We start from the raw sequence: 20,941 nt of genomic DNA on the forward strand, positions 1-20,941 counted from the left end.
TTCAGTTCTGAGGCCAGATGAATACATGGCAGCCCTTGGTTCAACCCCATTCTCTGGCTGTTTTAGAGAAAAGTAGGCTAAATGTTCCCCATATGAGTGCCCAAATCTCTGGGCTGTGGATTCACTCCTATTCTGCTTCTTCGCAGCCAGCTTAAGTGTTGATTATTGAAATACTGTCAATATTTCATGCAAACCAAGGCACGAGTATACCCTATCCCATAAGAAGTGGTAGCCTTCTGACTGAAGTATTCCCAGTGGGGGTGTGGGTTTGCTTCCCCCAGGCAGGGGAGGAAATTGAGCAAAGGCTTCGATTCAGCCAAAATTATTCAGAGAATTCCACCCACATCTGCAAATATAGGATTCAACAAAATCATTTCATTCCTTTCTGCTCCATTACTGCGAGGTGCTGTGAGAACATCTTTTCAAACTCTCCATCATCCCACACCGCATGCAAGGCGTTGAGTAATGCCACTCTGGATGAGTGTCGTGCAGGCAGAACACCTTTCTTTCCATACTGATGTCACCTCTGGCAATAAGGTATCACCCAAATAGTATGATGGCTGGCTGCAGTCTAAAGGTCTATTTTAAAAAATCATTTCTAACCAGTGATATATCCACATTAAACATTAAGAGGCCATCTCTGGGCAGATAATAAATTGGTTAATTTTACCTGTACATTAAGCAATGCTGGATAATACTCGATTTCTTTATTTTTAAGAAACATATGCATAACAAATATCTAATTATATTCAGTCAGTATTTTGACAAATGTGTTAGTTAGTGTGTTAAATAAACAGTTAGATCTTCACAGATTATTGTAAACCCTTAAATCCCCAAATTACTGTATTAAGCTGTTTTCATAGCAGTGTTTCATTGTTGAGGCAAGCAGCACTGCTAGGGAGTTTCTGGAGCCATGTCTGATGTGTTAGTGTGAATAAGATGTTTGAAAGGTGACTTCATATTGGGAAAGTTTTACGTGATAGATTTATTATCACGTTCATCTTCTCATTTTGTTTTTCACAGAAAACTTGTCAATGTTAATACAAAATATTCCTCTATCTGGCATAATAAATCTTCTAACTATATCATGCTAAGCCTGTGTAATTCCTTCTAGCTAGTATATAGGGTAGTATATATCAGTAACGAAAAATTACATTCACGAAAACACTGTTGTTACAAGCTCTATTTGGAAGATTCATGTTGTAGTGGTTATTAGGTAGGCACACTGTTACTCAGCAGTGCATGCATCTCCACCCACAACAATGGAGACATTTAGCTGGAAAACTACTTTATATTAATAAATTGATTAGGTTGCTTAGGTAAATAACAGTACTTCCCAACAGTCTGATGGAACAGCTGGTACCACCAGAATTTACAGACACCTCTCAACAGAATGCTTCTGTAATCTCACTTTTAACAGATAAAATAAGGCAGAGAATTGCAACCACCAGAAATGAGTAAACCACCAGCTAAGATTAAAATTAATATCATATCCATCTTTCTGTATTCAGCACTTGCAGCACATTTTTGAAAAACAATCTTCTTTTATCCCTTAGCATCTCTACTGGCTTAGGGAGCTATATAAAAAAAAAATCACTATTCAGATCTATTCAGGGTTTGTTCCTCAAGTCCATCTTGACCATATCTCTACAGATGATACCTAGTTGGTAATCACTCTGTTAAAGTCAGTCTGACTTGGTCACAATGAGCAGTGATCCGTGTTGCACTAATTCTTTTCTATTTGGCACCTGCATCACGTACCAGATCGGATTGGGACTGTATGGAGAAAATACACGATCATGCAATCTTATCCAATACTACAGTGTATCCATAGTTCAGGAAAAGTTCAAGTGGCATGAGAAACTTTTATTCTTGCTGGTTTATTATAATTTCCTAGGCTTTCTTTTGAAGAAGAAGACATAAGAAAATTGCTTTTTCAGTCTTTTTTTTTTTTCCAACTCAGAAAAGTGTCAGCAGAGACACCTGTCATTTCAGCCAGAGAATCAACTGCATTAACTAGAAGGCTGACAAAGGGAGAACAGAACTGGCCCCAGGGTAAAGAGAAACTTTACTCATTGCCCTTTTTCAGGTCTGTGTAAAATTTTGGGAAGGCAATAGGTTGGGCCTGGAGACTTTTAGTGGTATTTCTTGTCCACAAAGGAGTCTCAGAGAGGTGGGAACCACTGAAGTACACGCTTCATATAGCATTCAATATTGTAGCAAAAGCTGAACACCTGTAACTTGAGCATATTCTAGAAAATATTAAAGACTCATTATTAATGTAGGAGTTACGAGTATTTTGCAAAAAGAAAACTGAAAGTTTACTGTATTGAAAAGTTCTGGCTAATCTAGTATAGTTTGGGAGTATCTTTAATAAAGGTGTGCATGGCTGTAACGGTATCCCTTCCAGATTATTATATGGCAATCCTCAGAGCAAATCTCACATTCTGGATATTGCCACATTCAAAACCACAAACTGAGTCACTGCACAGAATACAAAGAGGTTCTGAATCTTCTATACGCTCAGTGATCACTGCCTCTGTGGTAAAAAGGAAAAACCAATATAAAACAAAGCTGTGGGTTACTCCAGATCAAGTCCAGTCCATTCAAAATAAAGCTCAGTGACACCTTTCCTCAGTCACAGTTAGCCAACAACTTAAAACTGCCTAAATGTGAAAACTGCATATGAAATATTGAAAAGCTGCACATTATCCTGCTTTTCTCTTAACCTCTGATGGGCAACGATGCAATAAAAAGTAAAAATGCTCCCTGTTCTTGTTCTTTTTATTCTTTCCAAAGGAATTTTTTAAGGATGACGTTATTTTGCAACATGTTTTTAGATGTATTTATGCATTGCTCTCATAGCAAGATCTGGAGTTGATATAAATATAAGCTCCAAAAAGATCTGCTTCTCTGTCTAGTATTTCAACTATTCATAAACATCTTTGGAGCATTTTGAATGAAAAATAAAAGCATCTAAGTGACATTTGCATCATGGTGAAGTCCTACAGATTCTTTGCTGTAGGAGTAATAAATTAAATATGTAAAAAAAGAAGTCTGATGAAAAGCCTGTTGCAGTTTGTTATGAATGTAACAAACACACTGTGTAAGAGATGAGAAACAGAGACTGCGAGAACTGTTCTCTCACTAAAATAAGGAAAATAAAAGGAAAAAGACACGTAGATACTTAGTCAATTTATAGCAAGCAAATGGGATCTGCTTGAAACATGATTTATGTGGACTTATTACACAGAAGCAGGACCTGTCAGCTCACTAGTCAGTTAACCACTTTTTCCTTTCCCCCATTACGAAAAGATGATACAAAAAAGTGAATGTCTAGTTCAGATACAGCCCAGAAACCAACATGCAAGAAGTTTGATGACACAGGAGTGCTATGAACAAGATGTGAGACCACTGCTTTTCATGAGGGTGCCATGGCATTAGCATGGCCCAGTCAGTGCCTTCTTCAGGCTCTCAAAAACATTGGCATGTCCCAGTACCTTCATCAAAGCTTTCCTCCTCCTGGTTATGCAGCACTTGACGCTCCAATTACCTGTGTTATGAGGCTCCCACTCTATGAGTGGGTGGACTTCAACATTGAGGAGAGAAAGTCGTGTATGTTCAGAAAGTTTCTGTGTTCCCAATGAGCCCTTCCTCTGAGAAAGCGCGTAATATTTAAATATCAGACAGTAATAGTAGGGAGATGTTCCCATGTGCCAAATGCCACAAGAAGTCAAGATCTATTTTGGAGTAAAGAAATTATGGGTTGTCTTCACCAGGTAGACAAAGACAAATTCTAACAGCTCCACTAAGCCCAAAATATGTGTAAGGAATTAAAACCATATTGTCTTGGAAAGTAGCTCAGCACTGAGGATTTTGAAAAGGCTTCACCACTCAGACAATGCTGAATGGATCAAGTTTGGAGGAGTTAACGCAAAACTAAATGAGGAAATGGAGCAAGTCTTGCTCTCAGTTCAAAAAAAGTTTAAATGGCAGCATATTTTCTGAGGTTTTACATTAAACAGTCAGGGCAGAATTTGTCCCTGGTGTTAAAGCTACCTGGATGTAAATGAGGGACAATATAGCTTGGTACCATTTTTCTATGCTTTTATTTTGAGGGAAAAAAAACCCACTTTAAACAGTTTCACAGTTGCACTTCTCCGTTAACACAGTTGTCAAAAATAGACTAAATACCTTACACAAATATTTTCAGACTAAGTCTCTTTTGAGGTTGCTGTTTAGCAATTGCTTGTACGTCTTCCACCATCCAGATGCTGATAGGCACCAGTTTTATGGGGTTTTTTCTGAGTCTAAATGTATAGCAAGTACCAGAAAAAGTTGTTCAAGCTGCCTTCTGTGGACAGCAGGTTATTGTCCTGATAATTCTCTCCAACAGTAAGTAGCTAAACATTGCCCATTACCTTCAGGATTACTCTTTCTTCCTGATTATTTCTGAAGTTCATATATTTCTCAAAGACACAAATTAAGGATAACTGGTATATTTAGGCTGAATAGCAAACCCAAAACCAATTAGTTTTATAAACAGACTAGTTCAGCTTTATTGCCTGAAGTAGAGCAATGAACAAATGAAATATATTTCCTGTCATAAAAAAGGACCTTTTAGATTACAACGCTGTTTTGTGAACAGGGAGGGACTGAACAAGCACAATTATTTACATGTCAACATTTTGACTTTTAACTTCAATATTAAAACATGTTATGTGGATATTTCATCTGAGTTTAAAATAATTTTCTCTGAGGTTCTGATGACCTAAATGCAAATTTAAGCCAAGCACAATATGTGGTTATTAGATGATTTAGCAAAATCATTATGTTACAGATTGATATAGGACACAACACATTGCTTGTCATGAGTTTTAACACTTTCTGGAGTCCTCACTACCTCCCAGGACTCACAAAAATCCTCACACATCTGTTAATTCCTGACTGATCCATCCTTTCATACAAGTGGAAATATGTACTGCAAGGAGCTCTGGTGAGTCCTACAGCTCACCTTGCCTGCTCCACACATGCTGAATGAATCAGTAGATTTTTCAAAAGCATGCAGTGACTTTAGCACAAGAAAGCTAGGTCACACACTGAAGTTACAAATATCCCACCCCAGAATCATTTTCACCACATCAAGGCAACTTGTTAAAGAAGCAATAATGAAAGCAACAACTGATCAAGTGTTCAGTTTGAAAACCTTGCTACTGCAATTTTTATAGGCATGGACAAATTTTCTTTGACAATCTCTTTGTGCTACACGCTGTGATGATTTCTGGTTTGAAACACACTTTTTTAGAAATAAAGGAAGAGATCATTCATCGTGAAAGTATCTTAAAACTATTCACTAGCAGCATGATAGATTTTTTTTTTTCCTATGTGCTCTGAATCTGATTATATCCCTAGAAGTTAACATGAGCACTTTGGATACATGTACATGACATGTCATGCTATGATGATTTTGAGGGCTGGTCTTAAACACTGAAGTGTGCTTTTTATAATATATTGCTTAGAACAGTCTGAGATAATTTGGATGCATGTTTACAGGAATATGAGAAAATTATTGGAAAGCATCCAGCTGAAACAAGTAAATTCAAGATTCTTTAAATGTGTAGCTCCAAATTCTGTTCCAAGACTGAGATGTTTCTGAAACATGTGCACGCACCCACTCACCCTTAAAGCAACATTAATAAGCACCTCTATCCTAGCTGACAGCAGCCAAACAGTCTCAATTGCAAATGACCCCAATTACGTTAACAGAAACATGAGTAATCCATACCAAGGAATGTCTATGAGTCAGTAATGATGTGAAATTTTACGGTGCTAAAATAGTGACCTTTAGTTCATGAACTAAGTTTGCTATATCCATTATAATTTTGCTTTAAATCCACAGTCCTGTTGTTATAGTTTAACCTTGTCAGCCAAGACAGTGGATGACTGACTATCTCAGTGCTGCAAAATCCAAAGCCAGCAGATCTCTTTCTTTGACCAGAGGATTGGATCTTACATAGCATAAAAAGTTTTTAACTACTTAGGAATCACAGATTGAAACACACCAGTGTGAACATTGGTGAAACAGCTGAAAGCAACACCTTCTTTTCTGTAATTCTTGATTTTACTGTCTCCCAGGTAGGTCAGGATTACTGTCATATATGAACGCCATTAACCATAGCCAAGACTGAAGAGAAGTGAGGTGGAGGTATCTAACAAACAACTTCATATTTTGACACCACTCTTCAGTCAATGTCTACAACATGCCCTGCTAGAGCTGGAATCACGTCATCCAGTCCTTTACGTAAATTCATCAAATTCCATAGTAGATATCCAGGATTATTACTTTACTACTGCACTGCAAAGATTGAGAGAAACTTCTCCTTTTATTCATGGGAGCTTTGTATTTATTTGTTCTTGAAATAACATCAGAAAATATATGCAGGTCTATTCCATGCTGTTATTGTAAACTACAAGTACCTGATTTCTTTGTAGGATGGAGAGGGACTGTTTATAAGGGCATGTAGTGACAGGACAAGGGGGAATGGTTTTAAACGGAAAGAGGGTAGATATAGATTAGATATAAGGAAGAAATTCTTTACTGTGATGGTGGTGAGGCACTGGAACAGATTGCCCAGAGAAGCTGTGGTTGCCCCATCCCTGGAAGTGTTCAAGGCCAGGCTGGATGGGGCTTGGAGCAACCTGGTCTAGCGGAAGGTGTCCCTGCCCATGGCAGGGGGGTTGGAACTAGGTAATCTTGAAGGTGCCTTGCAACCCAAGTCATTCCAGGATTCTATGATACACAGAATATTAAAATATCTCCATGAAAGCTGTTGAGGACTTTACTCAGTCCCTACCAATTCACAGTTTTCCTGTGTACCTACAATGCAGACATCCCCATATACAAATAAAATGATTAAAAACTTGGGGCACTTGGAGAAAAAAAATCCAGAACTATGAATAGTGGTTATGGGCAATACTAGGATTTATGAGATCACTCAAGGCTATTTTCCATAAAATATTCTGATTCACTCATACTGCATGTAAACCATAAATCACTGGTCCCCACTGATAGACCTACTTCTGAGATGGGCTTGAGACAGCTACTGTCTTAGAAGCACACTCTGGCTAGTCCTAACCATTCGTCCTTTAAAACTGCCAGGCTTCATCCTGCTGTGCCTAACTGTACTGTCACGAGTAAGCAGAGAAAGCAGCAACTTTGGTGATGCAGAAGTTGCTGCAAAATGACTAACCAAGATTGCAAGCTGTGTAAAGTCACATATAGAGTACCTTCAAAAATAGCCTGCCATATTAAGAGATGTCTTCCTAGACTATTTCTGAAATAATTCACAAATTTTATATTGCAAATTCAGTTCCAGTATCTGAAGTTCTGCCTCTGAAAATATTCTGAATTGAGGCAAAGCTGGCAAAGTAAATACTCCTAAACTCATCTCAATCTTTTATATTTGGTAGATGGAAAATTATAAACTATCTCTTGAAAAATCTGAAAAAGCCAGTTCATCTTGCCAAGTAATGACTCTATTAAATTCCTTTATAGATATTGTACATTTATACCTTTTTATTACTAGTAATTATATTACTATTCCTCTCAATAAAAAGATCATTATTATAACAATGCCTAGCATATGACTGGAGGAATGTTTTTTATTAAGAGGATTTGTAACAGCTGACTCAATTGACATATTTTCTTAATGAAATTAAAATGCTAGTCATTTCATTCCAGGCCAACAAATAATTTTGTGTTAATTGAAATGAGGGGTTTAATTTCATTTTTTCATTAAGGGCCCTTAATTTTTAATTAAAACTTAGGTCAACTTTGATACAACAATGCCTTATCAGTATGAAAACTCATAACTAGTTTTAAAAGTATCAATATGAAACAATATGAAGGATTTTGTTACTTTTAAGTACCTAGCTCCCTTCATATTCCCCTCCCCCCCCCCCTCCCCCCAATATTAAATGAACTCAACTAAGTGTCTAAAACTGGTTTGGGTATGAGTGGCATTGAATTTTGGAGCAAACTTACCATAAACTGAAAGAAAAGGAACAAAAATGCCTACTTCTAACCTGCAAGCTTAATTAAGGTTTTAGGTGTTTTTTGGCAGAAGACATTGTGGAAGTAGATAGAAAATGGACAAGTTCTCCCTTGTAAAGTCACAGTTTATGGCTTAGATCCTGCAAAGTTTAATTTAATTTGATTGTATATATTTTATTTGATTTACTTAAACTCTGTGTGGGACCAGGACTACAAGGCTTTTCCAAATCTACAAGGCCTTGTAGGTATCTTGCTCAGTACAGGTAGATACTTAATTTTTTTTTCTTTTCAGTGTATTTTGCATTCTTTCATGCATCTGAACTAGACAGGCACTTACCCTGTGCCTGAATGCCTTTGCAAGTCTCAGCCAAAACCCTTCAAGAACGAAGACAGGTTTATGACAGGAGAGAGTTGGTGAAGCAGTTACTGAGATGTAGAACTGGGAAAAAGAATAGAATAAAATAACATTTTGAAAATGGAAATTTCACTTGAGAGGAATCTTGAGTATCCAAATATACCTGCACTTGCACCAAATGTCTCACTTATTGTCCATTACATCCTGAGTAGGACTGAGCACCTGCTCTTCTTATTGCTTGCAATGTGAGCTGTACCTGCCCTGTGCTTTCCAGTATCAAACTCCCAATGGACTATACTGGTTATCAGATGCTTAAAATGAGCACAGCTTAAAATGAGCTTGGGTTAGGAGTCAGCCAACCAAGTTAACATTACTTTGGTATTACCCAGGACAGGACACCATGGGAAAACGTAGTTACTCAGGAAAAAAAAGAAAAAAAAACACAGAGATAAGTCTTCAGCTGTTGAGTATGTCCAAACAACATGAAGGTCAGCCTTTTTGCTTATGTTCAGAGTAGGTTTTGCTCTTTGAATTTAAGGCATATCAGAAAGATTTCATTGGGAAATAATTTTTTTCCCCATTTTGACTCCCCTCTTCAGAAGAACATCATATAGTTTCTTGAGTTATAAACAGAGAATGACTTTCCAATGTTTCTGCTTTTAACAGAAACAGGAGGTGGGTCCCTATTTCTGGGTTCCCTTCTCATGTCAGAGCATGGAGAAATTCTGGCTTGCTTACAGTGTTGGAGGTTCCCCCAGTCTTGATTCTTGTCCTCAGGAGTAAAAGAGGAAGGAAGAGTGCTGCCACCTCCACACATGTTCTTCTGTTCTCAAGCCAGTTCTAATCCTGTCTAGAGTATCCTCTGGTCAAAAAAACAGCGTTGGCTACAAAAGCCAGCCTTCCTCCTGACACAAGTCTACATGCATCACTTGAAATGAGAATGTGATGCATTATGACACAATACTTCATCCAGTTTATACGCAGCACTGACTACGTCAACAAAAATATGTGCAAAAAAGTTGTGTCATACTTTAGCAGAATAAACACGAGGTCATGGAGTTAAATGGAAAGGCAGGCCAGGCGATGGTAACAGTGTAGGTGGAAATGGCTTAGCTAGTAACCTCTATAAATATCTTTGTCAAGGAAAGGAACTGAGAGAGACAGGACATAGCCACAGCAGCTCTTCCAGAGAACAGGCAAAGAATGCCTGAAGAAAAACGTATGCTTTCCCACTTCTTAATGTCAAAGCCTATAGCTTGCATAGGTGAGCAGACAGAGCAGATTCAAGTGTGTAACATAGCTGAAAACATGCCTCAAAGAATCCAGGAAAAAACACCTCTACTTTAAAGAGCTCTGTAAAAAGCAGAGAAAAGGGCATTAGTTAGCCCATTCCAGCTGAGGGACTTAATGCAGCCACCAGCACTCAACTTTTTAAATTTATTTATATGGAAATGCCCCATGCTTGCATTCAAAGAGCAACTCCGTACTTAATTCTCATCAGCCCTTCAACAGCCTTGTCACAGACTTCAGTAAAATGAGCATCTTAGCTTAGGTACATTAATACAAGTGTAACCATGGTCCTTCATTCTGTGATGACTACTGATGTATTTTTACAGCTTTAATGCATGTTTCGTAGAGCCAGTATTCTACCAGTATCTGAGTACAATATTTTAAGATGATCTTAGGTCTAGAGGACACTGCAGCTTTGACTGCAATTTAGAGATATTTTAAGCCAGAGAAAATTACTCCAAAAGAATATTAAGCCCACTGCATTTTCAAAAGCATGAAGGTGCATGAAGAAGTAGTTTTGAGTCCTGTTGGAAGTTTTTGGTGCTAATGCAGCTGAAGAGCCCAGCAATTTTTGTTACACTCTAGGCTGCAAAGTACCTAGGTCAATTGTGACAAACTACCAAGATTATGTACTCAACAAAAGACGAGCAGCTTTGGGTCCCACGTGTCAGATAAGTTGTAGCCCTTCCCAAGAATGGCGGGGCATACCACAGAGCTTCACTCCCCTAACATATGGAGATGGATTTCTGTAGGTGGAGATGTGGAAGCACATCACCAGTTCTGCACTCAGGAAAGTCAGCTGAAAGCCTTGAGTTAAATCCAGCTTCTGTGCTGTGTCTATGCTAACAAAGGGCCTGATTAATGTCTTTAAGGAAAGATAAAATCGATAGTAACGATGCTGGATTCCTGAGAGGTCCAGATTACCTGACCAGCTGCAAACTGCAACAAAGAACTGGAAGCCCTGAGAAGCCTCAGAGGTCATCTTACATACTACAGATTTCAATAAACTCAGGGCAGTTTATTCGCAGTGTGGTCTCATCTTCGACTTAGCAAGTGAAGGCTGGCTACTCCTCAGGGACAGCAATCCTTTCTTTTAATCAAGCACCATCTGACCTATCCATTTTTCCTGAGCACAGAATTTCTCCAGAAAGTCATTCAAAATCATAATGCTCATACACACTCACATAACACATATCAACTCAAAGATTGTCCTCAGGTCCCAAATTTTCCAGCCAGAAAAACCTCATTTGATGATCTCAAAAACAATTCACAGGATATTCCTGCTGCTCTGCAGATGCCCATCTTCTGAATTCCTCAGTGCACAGGTGAGCTTTTCCAGTCTCTGACTCCTTATCTAGTCCCCTCCTTAGTCCCAGGTAGCCCCTTGCCAGGCTGACTAATTACTACAGGTGCTGCCCAGCAGCTGTGAACAGGCTGGCTCTCACCGATGATAAATGTGCACTTCGCAGCCTGGCCTGCCTCCTGGTACCTCAGCTGGCAGAAGGGTCTCAGCTCTGCCTAGAGCCTCCTTTTTTAACCTTCATCTTATGTAAAATACAAATAACCACAGCAATGCCTAATTAGCAAATAGTATCATAGAAGATCTTCAAAATTCTACTACAAATGATAAGTAAAAAGATACAGAATGCAAAGCAAACAAAATATCAAGCTGCTGTAGCAATGCAGAGCCTAAAGATTTCAAATGGTTTTACATTATCCAGCATCTAATAAAGAAGGCCAAGCAGGATAAAAAGAGCATGTGTAAAGTTTCAGATTTTCCAGTTGCAAACCAAACAAACCAACCTAGCAAGGTTTCATTAACATCAACTGATTTTTAGTATGTGGTTATTTTAAAAGGATTCTTGTACTACATAAAGCTTTTCTTCAGCTATAAGACAGACAGGGAACTACTGGAGAGGGTCCAGCAGAGGGCTATGAAGATGAAGAGGGGTCAGGAGCATCTCCCTGGTGAGGAAAGGCTGAGGCAGCTGGGGCTGTTTAGTCTGGGGGAGAGAAGACTGAGAGGGGATCTTATCAATGTCTACAAATACCTTAAGGGTGAGTGTCAAGAGGCTGGGGCCAGGCTCTTCTCAGTGGTGCCCAGCGACAGAGCAATGGGCACAAACTGCAACACAGGAAGTTCCATCTGAATATGAGGAAAAATGTCTTTACATTGAGGATGATGGAGCACTGGAACAGGCTGCCCAGCGAGGCTGTGGAGTCTCCTCTGGAGAAATTCAAAACCCACCTGGACATGACCCTGAGCAACCTGCTGTAGGAGAACCTGCTTTATCAGGGCGTTGGACTAGATTATCTCCAGAGGTGCCTTCCAACCCTGATCATTCTGTGATAACCAGTCTCTGGAACCAGATACTGCATATTTTGCCATTTAACTCACAGGTGCAACTATTTCATGTTCACAGCCCTTGGAGAGGCTCCCTATTAGAGAACAAGGGTAGGAAATACTGTGATTAAGAAAAGCCAAGTGGCAGTGCACTTCCCCTATCAGATTTGCTTAGGGAAAACTTATAATACTCAAAGAAGCCTTTTTATTGTTATTCATCTTTATTCTGGTGATTCACCTATTACTAAAATGTACGCCTTCTAGGGGAAGTGTTGCACTCACTGATGTTCTTTGATAGAGTGTCTGTAAGAAACAGATTCAAAAGGCCACATCTTTGCACCTTGTATTCTGTATTGTCTTTGGAAAGCATGGACACAGCAACCGGGACCACCAAAGGTCGTTAGTAGTCATGGCAAATAACTTCTGTCCACACCCATTGTCTCTTAGTCTGCAGCTGGCTCTTCTCTGGCTCTGGAGTCAAAGCATGGTAACCACTGAAGCACTGTCCTCCAAATGCCTTTGGCAAGGAATTTCTAACATACAGCAATTTAGTTAACATGGTTCTTCAGCACTGGAGAAATTCATTAACCCTGTCCTCCCAGGTAAAATTGGTATTTGAGAGGTGACTGATGTCAAAGAGATACATTTTCATGGGAGGGACAATATATACCAGTGCAGGTAAATAAAGTTTAACACCTCTTAAAAAATACAAAACACGTCCAAATAGCTTTCACATCAAATTCTCTTCTACCTGGCCCACCAGTTCCAACTTATATATTAAAATTTTCAGCTGCTACCAAAAGCTTTCCCTGTTTTTTCTTTGTTACATAAAAATTAATACATTTGCATTTCCCTTTACAGGATTTTCTCTGATGAGAAAATCTTAATGAGCTCAGTTCAGCTCAAGAATTATACCCTGTTTCAAAAAGGAATACAATTCTCTGCTGAAACTATATCAGGTAGTTCAATAAACCCACAAAAAAAAAATCCATTAAAATAATTATGTACTAATGTTGTGAGATTTTCCCAAGAAACTTAGAAGCTTTACACTTTTAAAACTTGTTTTTAATTGAAGACTACATGCTGAAAAACAATTCAGCAATACAGTGCAACTAGTTGATCAAACAGGAATTTGTATATCCCTTTATAAAGTAGGACATAAAAGAAAGGAAAATTCCTTCCAAGTCTTGCCTTTGAATTTCTGCTCCCCAGGTTTTGGACCACATATATTTAAACTTCTATTTTTTTTTTCAGTCAACTGCATTTGAACCATTTTTTAAACCTTTACAAAATGGTTTTGCCCAAATTAAGCCTGAATGGCCATTCTCCACACACTCCTATCATTTCTCTCCCACCTTGCAGAAACTTCAAAATCATCAGCAGTCAAAACCATTTAAAAATCCAAGATCAAGATGTATTTTCTTATGCATCTTGTGGGTCAAAATCATAGCACTACTACTTTAGGTCACCACTGCACTTTTACTTGTCTCCTAAATAACTTTCCTTCTCTTTTGATGAGATTTACAGCACCTTTGCCTCATTGCTTATGGGTCAGAATATCATATACAGCCAGGTCTTATTCCACACTCACATCATATTGGCATTGCCTGTGCTTTGCACGTTTTTTTGGGTCTTTCTATTTGCACAGTGCCCAGGCTACCTGGTACAGACAAGATGCCATCAGCCAAGAGAAAGTGGGGACAACTCAGAGTTTGTTACCACTAATTCATTTGGTGGTCAGGTTCCTCACAGGACACAAGACACTTCTTTGCCCATCACAGGGCAAATGAGGGACAGACTGGTCTCTAGTCAGTGGTAACATTAATGACTGAAACCATCAAAAGTGTGTTCTTCTAATCAGTTGGTCTTTTACCTCAAAACACCTACTTCTCCTGATTGGGATCTCAAAAGCCAGTACCTCCAGACACCTTCTACTGCAGGAAGTCTTTCTGCCAAGTCCTTGAAGGTATGTAACATTTAGAGTTGATTGTAGGAAAAATTACGGGTGCTCAGTACCTTTCAGCATTTGACCTTTCATTGGGAAGGTCAGAGGACTTTTTGCTATCAGCAGAAGAGCCTAAACCTTTACTATAAGTGAATGCCAGGAAACTTATTCTTTTTCTACTCCTAGAGTTGCTATGGTTAGAGCTTTCTTCAAAAGTTAAGTGCCTAAAAGTTTGTAGGCAAAAGCCTAGTATGCCTTTGTTATAAAAAGATTTTCTGAAGTTCATGGCTGTGAAGTACCAGTGTGACTGTGCCCTTACACAACACTGGCTCTAGAAGCTGTTTGAAGAACACCTGTTTGTTCTGCCTCAGGTGTTTTCAACTGCATTCAGCTCTCACTGCCTCTTACCCAGTTTTTCTGTTCCCTACAGCAGTACGGTAAGTACAGACATACTGCAAAATGTTGCTCCTTTTTTTCAGGTTCCAGTATTTTAAGAACTGATTTTGTCGAGGGTTTTCTTTGCACAAAGTTTCCCCTGATCCATACCAGGTATTTGAGCACATACAGAAGAACACGGAACAAGCTATCCCCTTTGTAATTAAGTGACTTGCTAGAAGATCAGATCTGGCTATAAGAAAGCAAGAAACATACCCAAATAAGAAGTTCCTTAATGTGATCCATAATAGGTGAGTTACCACCCTAAACCCATCACATGCTATAACTCATAGAAGTTATATCCTCCAAACATAACTTTTCAAACACGAGGGATAGCTGTCTGTTAGAATCTATGTGGTGGCAATGGTTAACATTTACTACTGACTGAGGCAGAAATCTCTACTGGCACTAATAAAGGCTGCTGTCCAAAAATGATGGCGTTGTATAGCTCCAATACTTTTTAATCCGGCACAGCATTAGAGGCCCATTAAACCATAAGCATGTGCCTAAGTGCATTGCTGGATCAGAGCCATAAACAGACCCCTGAAATCAGGCTGGAGAAGGGTCCCATAAATACAGAGTTGACTGACCAGAGTCCAAGCACCAAGAAATATGGTATTTCCTGTGAATTTATCTATGATCAAGCATAATTTGGTTAACATGGAGATGGTTTTCGGCTAGTCTCACACTGATCACATGAACACACTCGGCACAAATCACAGTGGTGCACCCTGCATGACAGGCTCTGTCCTTTGAGATTTACATGTTGCAATATTCCTTCATAACAGATTGAAACTGAATAAGGACACACTTCCCCTGCAAAAATTATTTACATTTCTCCTTTTGAAAAAGATGAAGCATAGGAAAAAATGAGATTTCCCTTGTCTGAAAGAGAAGAGCTGATAGAATGCTTCTGAGATGACAAGTGTGATTACCATATTAATCACATTTAGTATAATATTATTATCTCACTTTGCCTGCTTTACAAAAAAGCCTAAGCGAGATCCAGGGATGCTTCTCTTGGCAACATCAGTGCTTATCTTTATGATGTTACAGACTCAGAAGCCTGCACTTTGACAGCAGGCTTCTTAAATTGGTCAGGAGTGCTATGAAAAGTAACCTGGGAGGATCTAATTGAACTCCAATAGCAACAGCATGCAACAGAGAAAGAAAAATTATCAGAAAGTAAATTCAACCTTCAGAGATTTTTTTTTTCCATAGTAGGGAACAGAGATTAAGTTAAAAAACGTTACTGATGCTATTTTCAAGCAATGGAAGTTAAGCTGTGATCCCCATATCCATTATGAATAGTCATGAAATGTGAACACACAAAAGCTAACTTTTTCTTCAAAGCACTATGAAATGAAAGATTGAAAAACACCAATCTACTTTAACTGGAATAATATTCACTCCTGACTTAATCTGTTGGTTTAGCTTTATAACGTGAAAACGACCCAGGTCTCGAAGAGCTTTAGCAACTGTGCCTAAAGCTAACTTCCAACTTAAATATTAAGAAAAAATTAAAAGAAAATTAATAGTTATAGAAAATGACAACTGTAGTAAGACAATATGATCTTAGGATATAAACTCATGGCCCCTTTAAGTATTTGTGGGAACAATAGCTCAGTTTGAGTTAAGTTGTTCAGAATATCTTGGATATTGTAAGGCCACTGTGCCTGCCTTCCTCTTGACAACATTATTTTTGAGACACTCAACAACATCATGCTGGCATCCACTTTGGATACTGAAAGGTTTCTTTCACTTTGGAAATTCCTGAACTGATGGGTGTCCAGCACAATGGATGAACAGTGGAGCAAACCCCTCGCACCCTGACCCGTAGCTACATATTTTCATGCTCTCCCATTAGGTGGGAAGCACAAGTTTATAATTTGTCTGACAAGCAGCATTGCATCATATACCCCTTTTCTCCTCAGTTTTTCAGATTCCTCTGCTGTAGGGGGCTCCTGCTCATCATGCAGGTGAATTAAAGCACTTTATTCCCTCCATGCAGTAAGCTAAACTTGCACATGGCCTTCCTACAAATTGTTTCTGCATAGTTTCTGATCCCTCTAAGTCCGCAGAAGGAACCCAGAGGATGTGAATGACAGGTAAGTTTGGCCTTCACACACTTAAAGACCCAAAACTTCAGTAAGGAGGATGTAAACATTTTCTCCCACAAGCTGCTAAGGAAAAGAAAAAGTATGATCAATCTGTATACAAGAGGTAAGTGGGCTATAATCTAAACAAGCTGATTTCTTCTACCTGCTGCTAAGGAACAGAAAAAGGGAGGAGAGGAGGAAGAGCGACAGAAAGAGAAATTAGAGGAGTTTCAATACCAGTGAGAACTACTTGGGTACCATTGTTACAGGCACAACACATGGACTGGGATAAATGAAACAAATCATCAGCACATGTAACTTGATTCTGAGCCTCCTGTTGACGAAATAATTATACAGAAACATTTCCTTTCACAACAGGATAAAATTGCCCCACCCTCTTGAAGTCTAAAGAAGATGTAATTATTTAATTGATGTTGGAGTGGCTCCAGATCTTGGCTGAATTGCAAAGGAAATAAAGTCTACTCTCTGCTTATGAGTTCATGTGCACGATTTCAGTTTCTGTGCAGGAAAATGAGAACATGATTTAAAATGTCCCTTTTGCAAGGGAGAGACCAGCTACTCCAGAGTCAATTTGTAATCACTAGTTGACTACAGCCAAGATATGCTGATGGCGTGGCTGATTAATTAAGAAAAATGAAAGCTATCTTTGTTATAACAAGGAAGTCCAATTGATCTTACGTTAGCGAGATGCATCCATTTTACTGGCTGGCAATCAGCATTTCATTAACACAGTGAAAAAAATCCATTACAATGGATGAAAACCCCACCACCAAATTTACAGTCAGGAGGATTTTTTTTTTCATTTAAAAATGAAAAAAGAAAAATATTTCATTTAATTCAGAGTAGGTGAGCCCACAGGAGTTTTCCTCTGGGGAGCTGTACTTAACAAATTCCTGTTATTGCAAAGACACAGAGCACTAGGAAAGCACTCAGCCTTTCTTAATGCCTTTCCGAATGTACTTTAGCTTCAGTCTGCTTCAGTCTAGGTCTTTGAACAGGTTTGCTGATGGCATCTGAAGCATATTTTCCATTGAATGCTATAGACATTTATTATATGACTGCTGCAATTATAGGAAGGGTATTTTAATATGCCAAACCCCTTCCAGTCTTATGCTTCTACGATTGTAGATGAACTACTAATTAATAGAAACAAAGCATCCTTAACATGTAGGTAGTTACGGTTATGTGCTCATCATTTGATTTATCAGAGGAGCGGCTTTGATAGAGTTCACTTGCAGTTAGACTGTAAAGAAAATTTTGTCTTACATTGTCAATTATCATTTTACTTTCTTCTTCTGTCTTGCTTTTTTATTTGATTATTATTTGAACTGGTGCCTGGTACTGCTGCCATGATTACAGTTACACTGACATTTCCATTAAGAAGGTGCTTAGAATTTGACTGCTCACATTTAAATTTTGATAGATTGGAGAATACATCTTCTGCCCACCCACATTATTTGTTTGTTTGTATGTTCACACCTTACATTTTAGCTTTTTACAGTAGCTCAAGCCTGTCAAATTGTCTAATCTCTCATTTTCAAATAATGACTTGCCATTCTCCTGTTTTGAAAAACAAACTAAAAATCACGTTCATTTAGAAGGCATTAATTGTGGAAGTAGTGTTAGATAGTAGATATTTCCCTATGGGCTAAAACTGATTCTATAACTGAACTTGAAAATACAATAAATATACATTTGTGTGAGCTGTTTTGCAAAACTGTTTGTTTACTAATCATCAGCAGGCCTCACTCTGAAATGTTTAATTGCCGTGGGCATAAATTCTGTTTTCAGTTACAGTTATGTAAATCCAAAATAATTCCAGTGAAGCCCTGTGTGGCCAAAAGCATAACCAAATCTATAAAAGCCGTACTTCAAATATGTCTTAGGAACTATCATTGCTGAAGTCTCAATATAATGACATGTCACCATGAATTAGTAGCTCCTGGTACTATAAGTAGTTCTTTAGGAATGCAGCACCCAGAATGCCATAGGTGGCTGATAGTCAAAGCTGCTGAAAAACGAGTCACAAATTTGCAGTTCAGAACCCTGACCAAAGAGGCCATCAATGCACACCTTCACTCACTGGGAGTCTTAATGCAATGTTGATTTCTAATAGAAGAGATAGGAATCCCTATGCAGCCTAGTCCAGGGGTCCTCAAACTACAGCCTGCGGGCTGGATACGGCCCCCCAGGGTCCTCAATCTGGCCCCCGGTATTTACAGACACACACACCCTCCCCTCGCCGGGGGTTGGGGGGGGAAACCAAACAGCCGCAGATGACGTCCTGCCACTGCATCCGCACGCCGCCCCCCTGGTTAAAAAATTTGAGGACCCTTGGCCTAGGTCATGTGTTTTAAAGGTAGCTCTGGCACCCACATCAAAGTCTGTACTAGTGACTCACTGACAGAAATTATATCACTAGGTGGGAGGGCAATACTGGTAAGGTAAATCACTATCTAGCATGAAAAAGGGCAGCAGAATCTAGTTTGCAGAGTAGTATGGGAACTGCTCAGGGTCACATACCTCACCTCGGCATCTGGCAGAGGGTGTCGTACGCAGGCAAGGATTGCCTCTCATGTCTGAAGCAGAGAAGCACAGTTTTCAGCCACCTGTGGTTGGTGGTTTGGTCTTAATGGTTGCCTTGCTTAGGAAATTGGTCAAGATACTTCAGAGGTAAGCACGTTACATAGACAAGACTCTTTTGCCATTTACATGTAACTGTCTACACCAGAAGCTTGGTTTCATTTATTTACAGGAATATAAACCAAAATTAGACTCATTGACTCGAAAAGCCTTCTTCCCCAAAAATAAAACAATCTCAAAGCCAGTGGTTACAAACACAGAGCTGGAATTTATAATCTGAAAAAGGGAAACCATTTTTTTCTAAAACCATGTGTGCGCTTTAACCAATGTGTTCAAAACATAATTTATGCTTGAATATCTATTGAGTCCTCAGGCTGGAGGAAATGGAGACATTGAATTTCTTTCTCATGACTCCATTTCATTATTAGTATGAAAGGTCAAGTCAAGTGGATTGTATATTCCAGTCTTAAAGTGGTTATATTTGGGATCAATTTCAGCTTGTTTGGAAAGGAGACAGGAATACTTTGCCAAGAGATTTGTTTTCAGGAGCTACCACTTGAAATCCTGAGCCGACAGAAGTTGAACCATCAGTTCTGAAATGAACCTGACCACTGAGGAACAACTAAATAATTGGTTTCTTGATTAACAATGTTTGTCTGAAATGACTTCTGTACGTGATGTCCTCACAGGGCTTTGCAATGGCTCCTCAGAACCCTGCAAAATTTCCAGATACCTCATGACATTACTCTGTGTCTGCCAGTTTCTACATTCCTGAAGAAACATCCTCCACTGAACCCAACCTCCTCACAGTGCTTCAACACTTCTACTATTAGTGCTTGGAATGTAACAACATCACCAATAGTATTCTATTTCTACTGTCTTTATGATACTATATACTACTCCTTACTTGAAACTGAACACTGATGTCTTCATTAGAACTGTATATACTTGTCACCTAAGAATCTGATTCTTAAGTAAGCACAGCAACATACCCATAGTTTCATTATTGGCATGACTGTTGTTGATATTATAGACCCATCACTCAGAATGCTTCTGTTTATGAGACTTGTATGCAAATCATTGATGTTACACTCTTCCCACTACATATTATGTATTACATAACATTTTCACTTTTCTTTATGATCTATATTCTGCCATGTCTTACAATAAAAGAAACAAAATTATTTACAAACAGTATCTAACAGAATTTTTTGCAACAGCAAAATACCTATGTAAAAGCATAAAATAAATATGTGAGTCTTTAGTTTAATAAAGTGATTTTTGTTTCCAAAGACTTTCTTTGATTGGTGTTGAGTGACTTCAATGGAAAAAGGTTTTATGAATATAATAAATCATTGATTTAGTTTCATTAATCAACAGGGCTTTCCACCAGAATGGTATGCTGACTCAGCAAAGTATTCCTGGAACATAGGGGAGAGAGATTCAAATGCCTCCTTCCTTAGAAGACACAAAGCTAAAACTGCACTATGAGAACTTTTCTAAGAGATCAAGGACCTAATAATCAAAAACCTTGTGATTTCATAGAATTATAGAATCGTTTAGGTTGGAAAAGACCTTTAGGATTATCAAGCCCAACAGTTAACCCAGGACTGCCAAGTCCATTGCTAAACCACGCCCCTAAGTGTCGCATCTACACGTTTTTTAAACACCTCCAGGGATGGTGATTTCAACACCTCCCTGGGCAGCCTGTTCCAGTGCTTGAAATGCTTCAGTAAAATGCCAATGCTTCAGTAAAAGATTCAACAAAAAGGCAGTTGGAAGCACACTCTGTCAACAGGCGTATTTAATATAAATT

The sequence above is a fragment of the Falco naumanni genome, chromosome 1 (genome assembly GCF_017639655.2).
Source record: "Falco naumanni isolate bFalNau1 chromosome 1, bFalNau1.pat, whole genome shotgun sequence".
NCBI lineage: Eukaryota > Metazoa > Chordata > Aves > Falconiformes > Falconidae > Falco > Falco naumanni.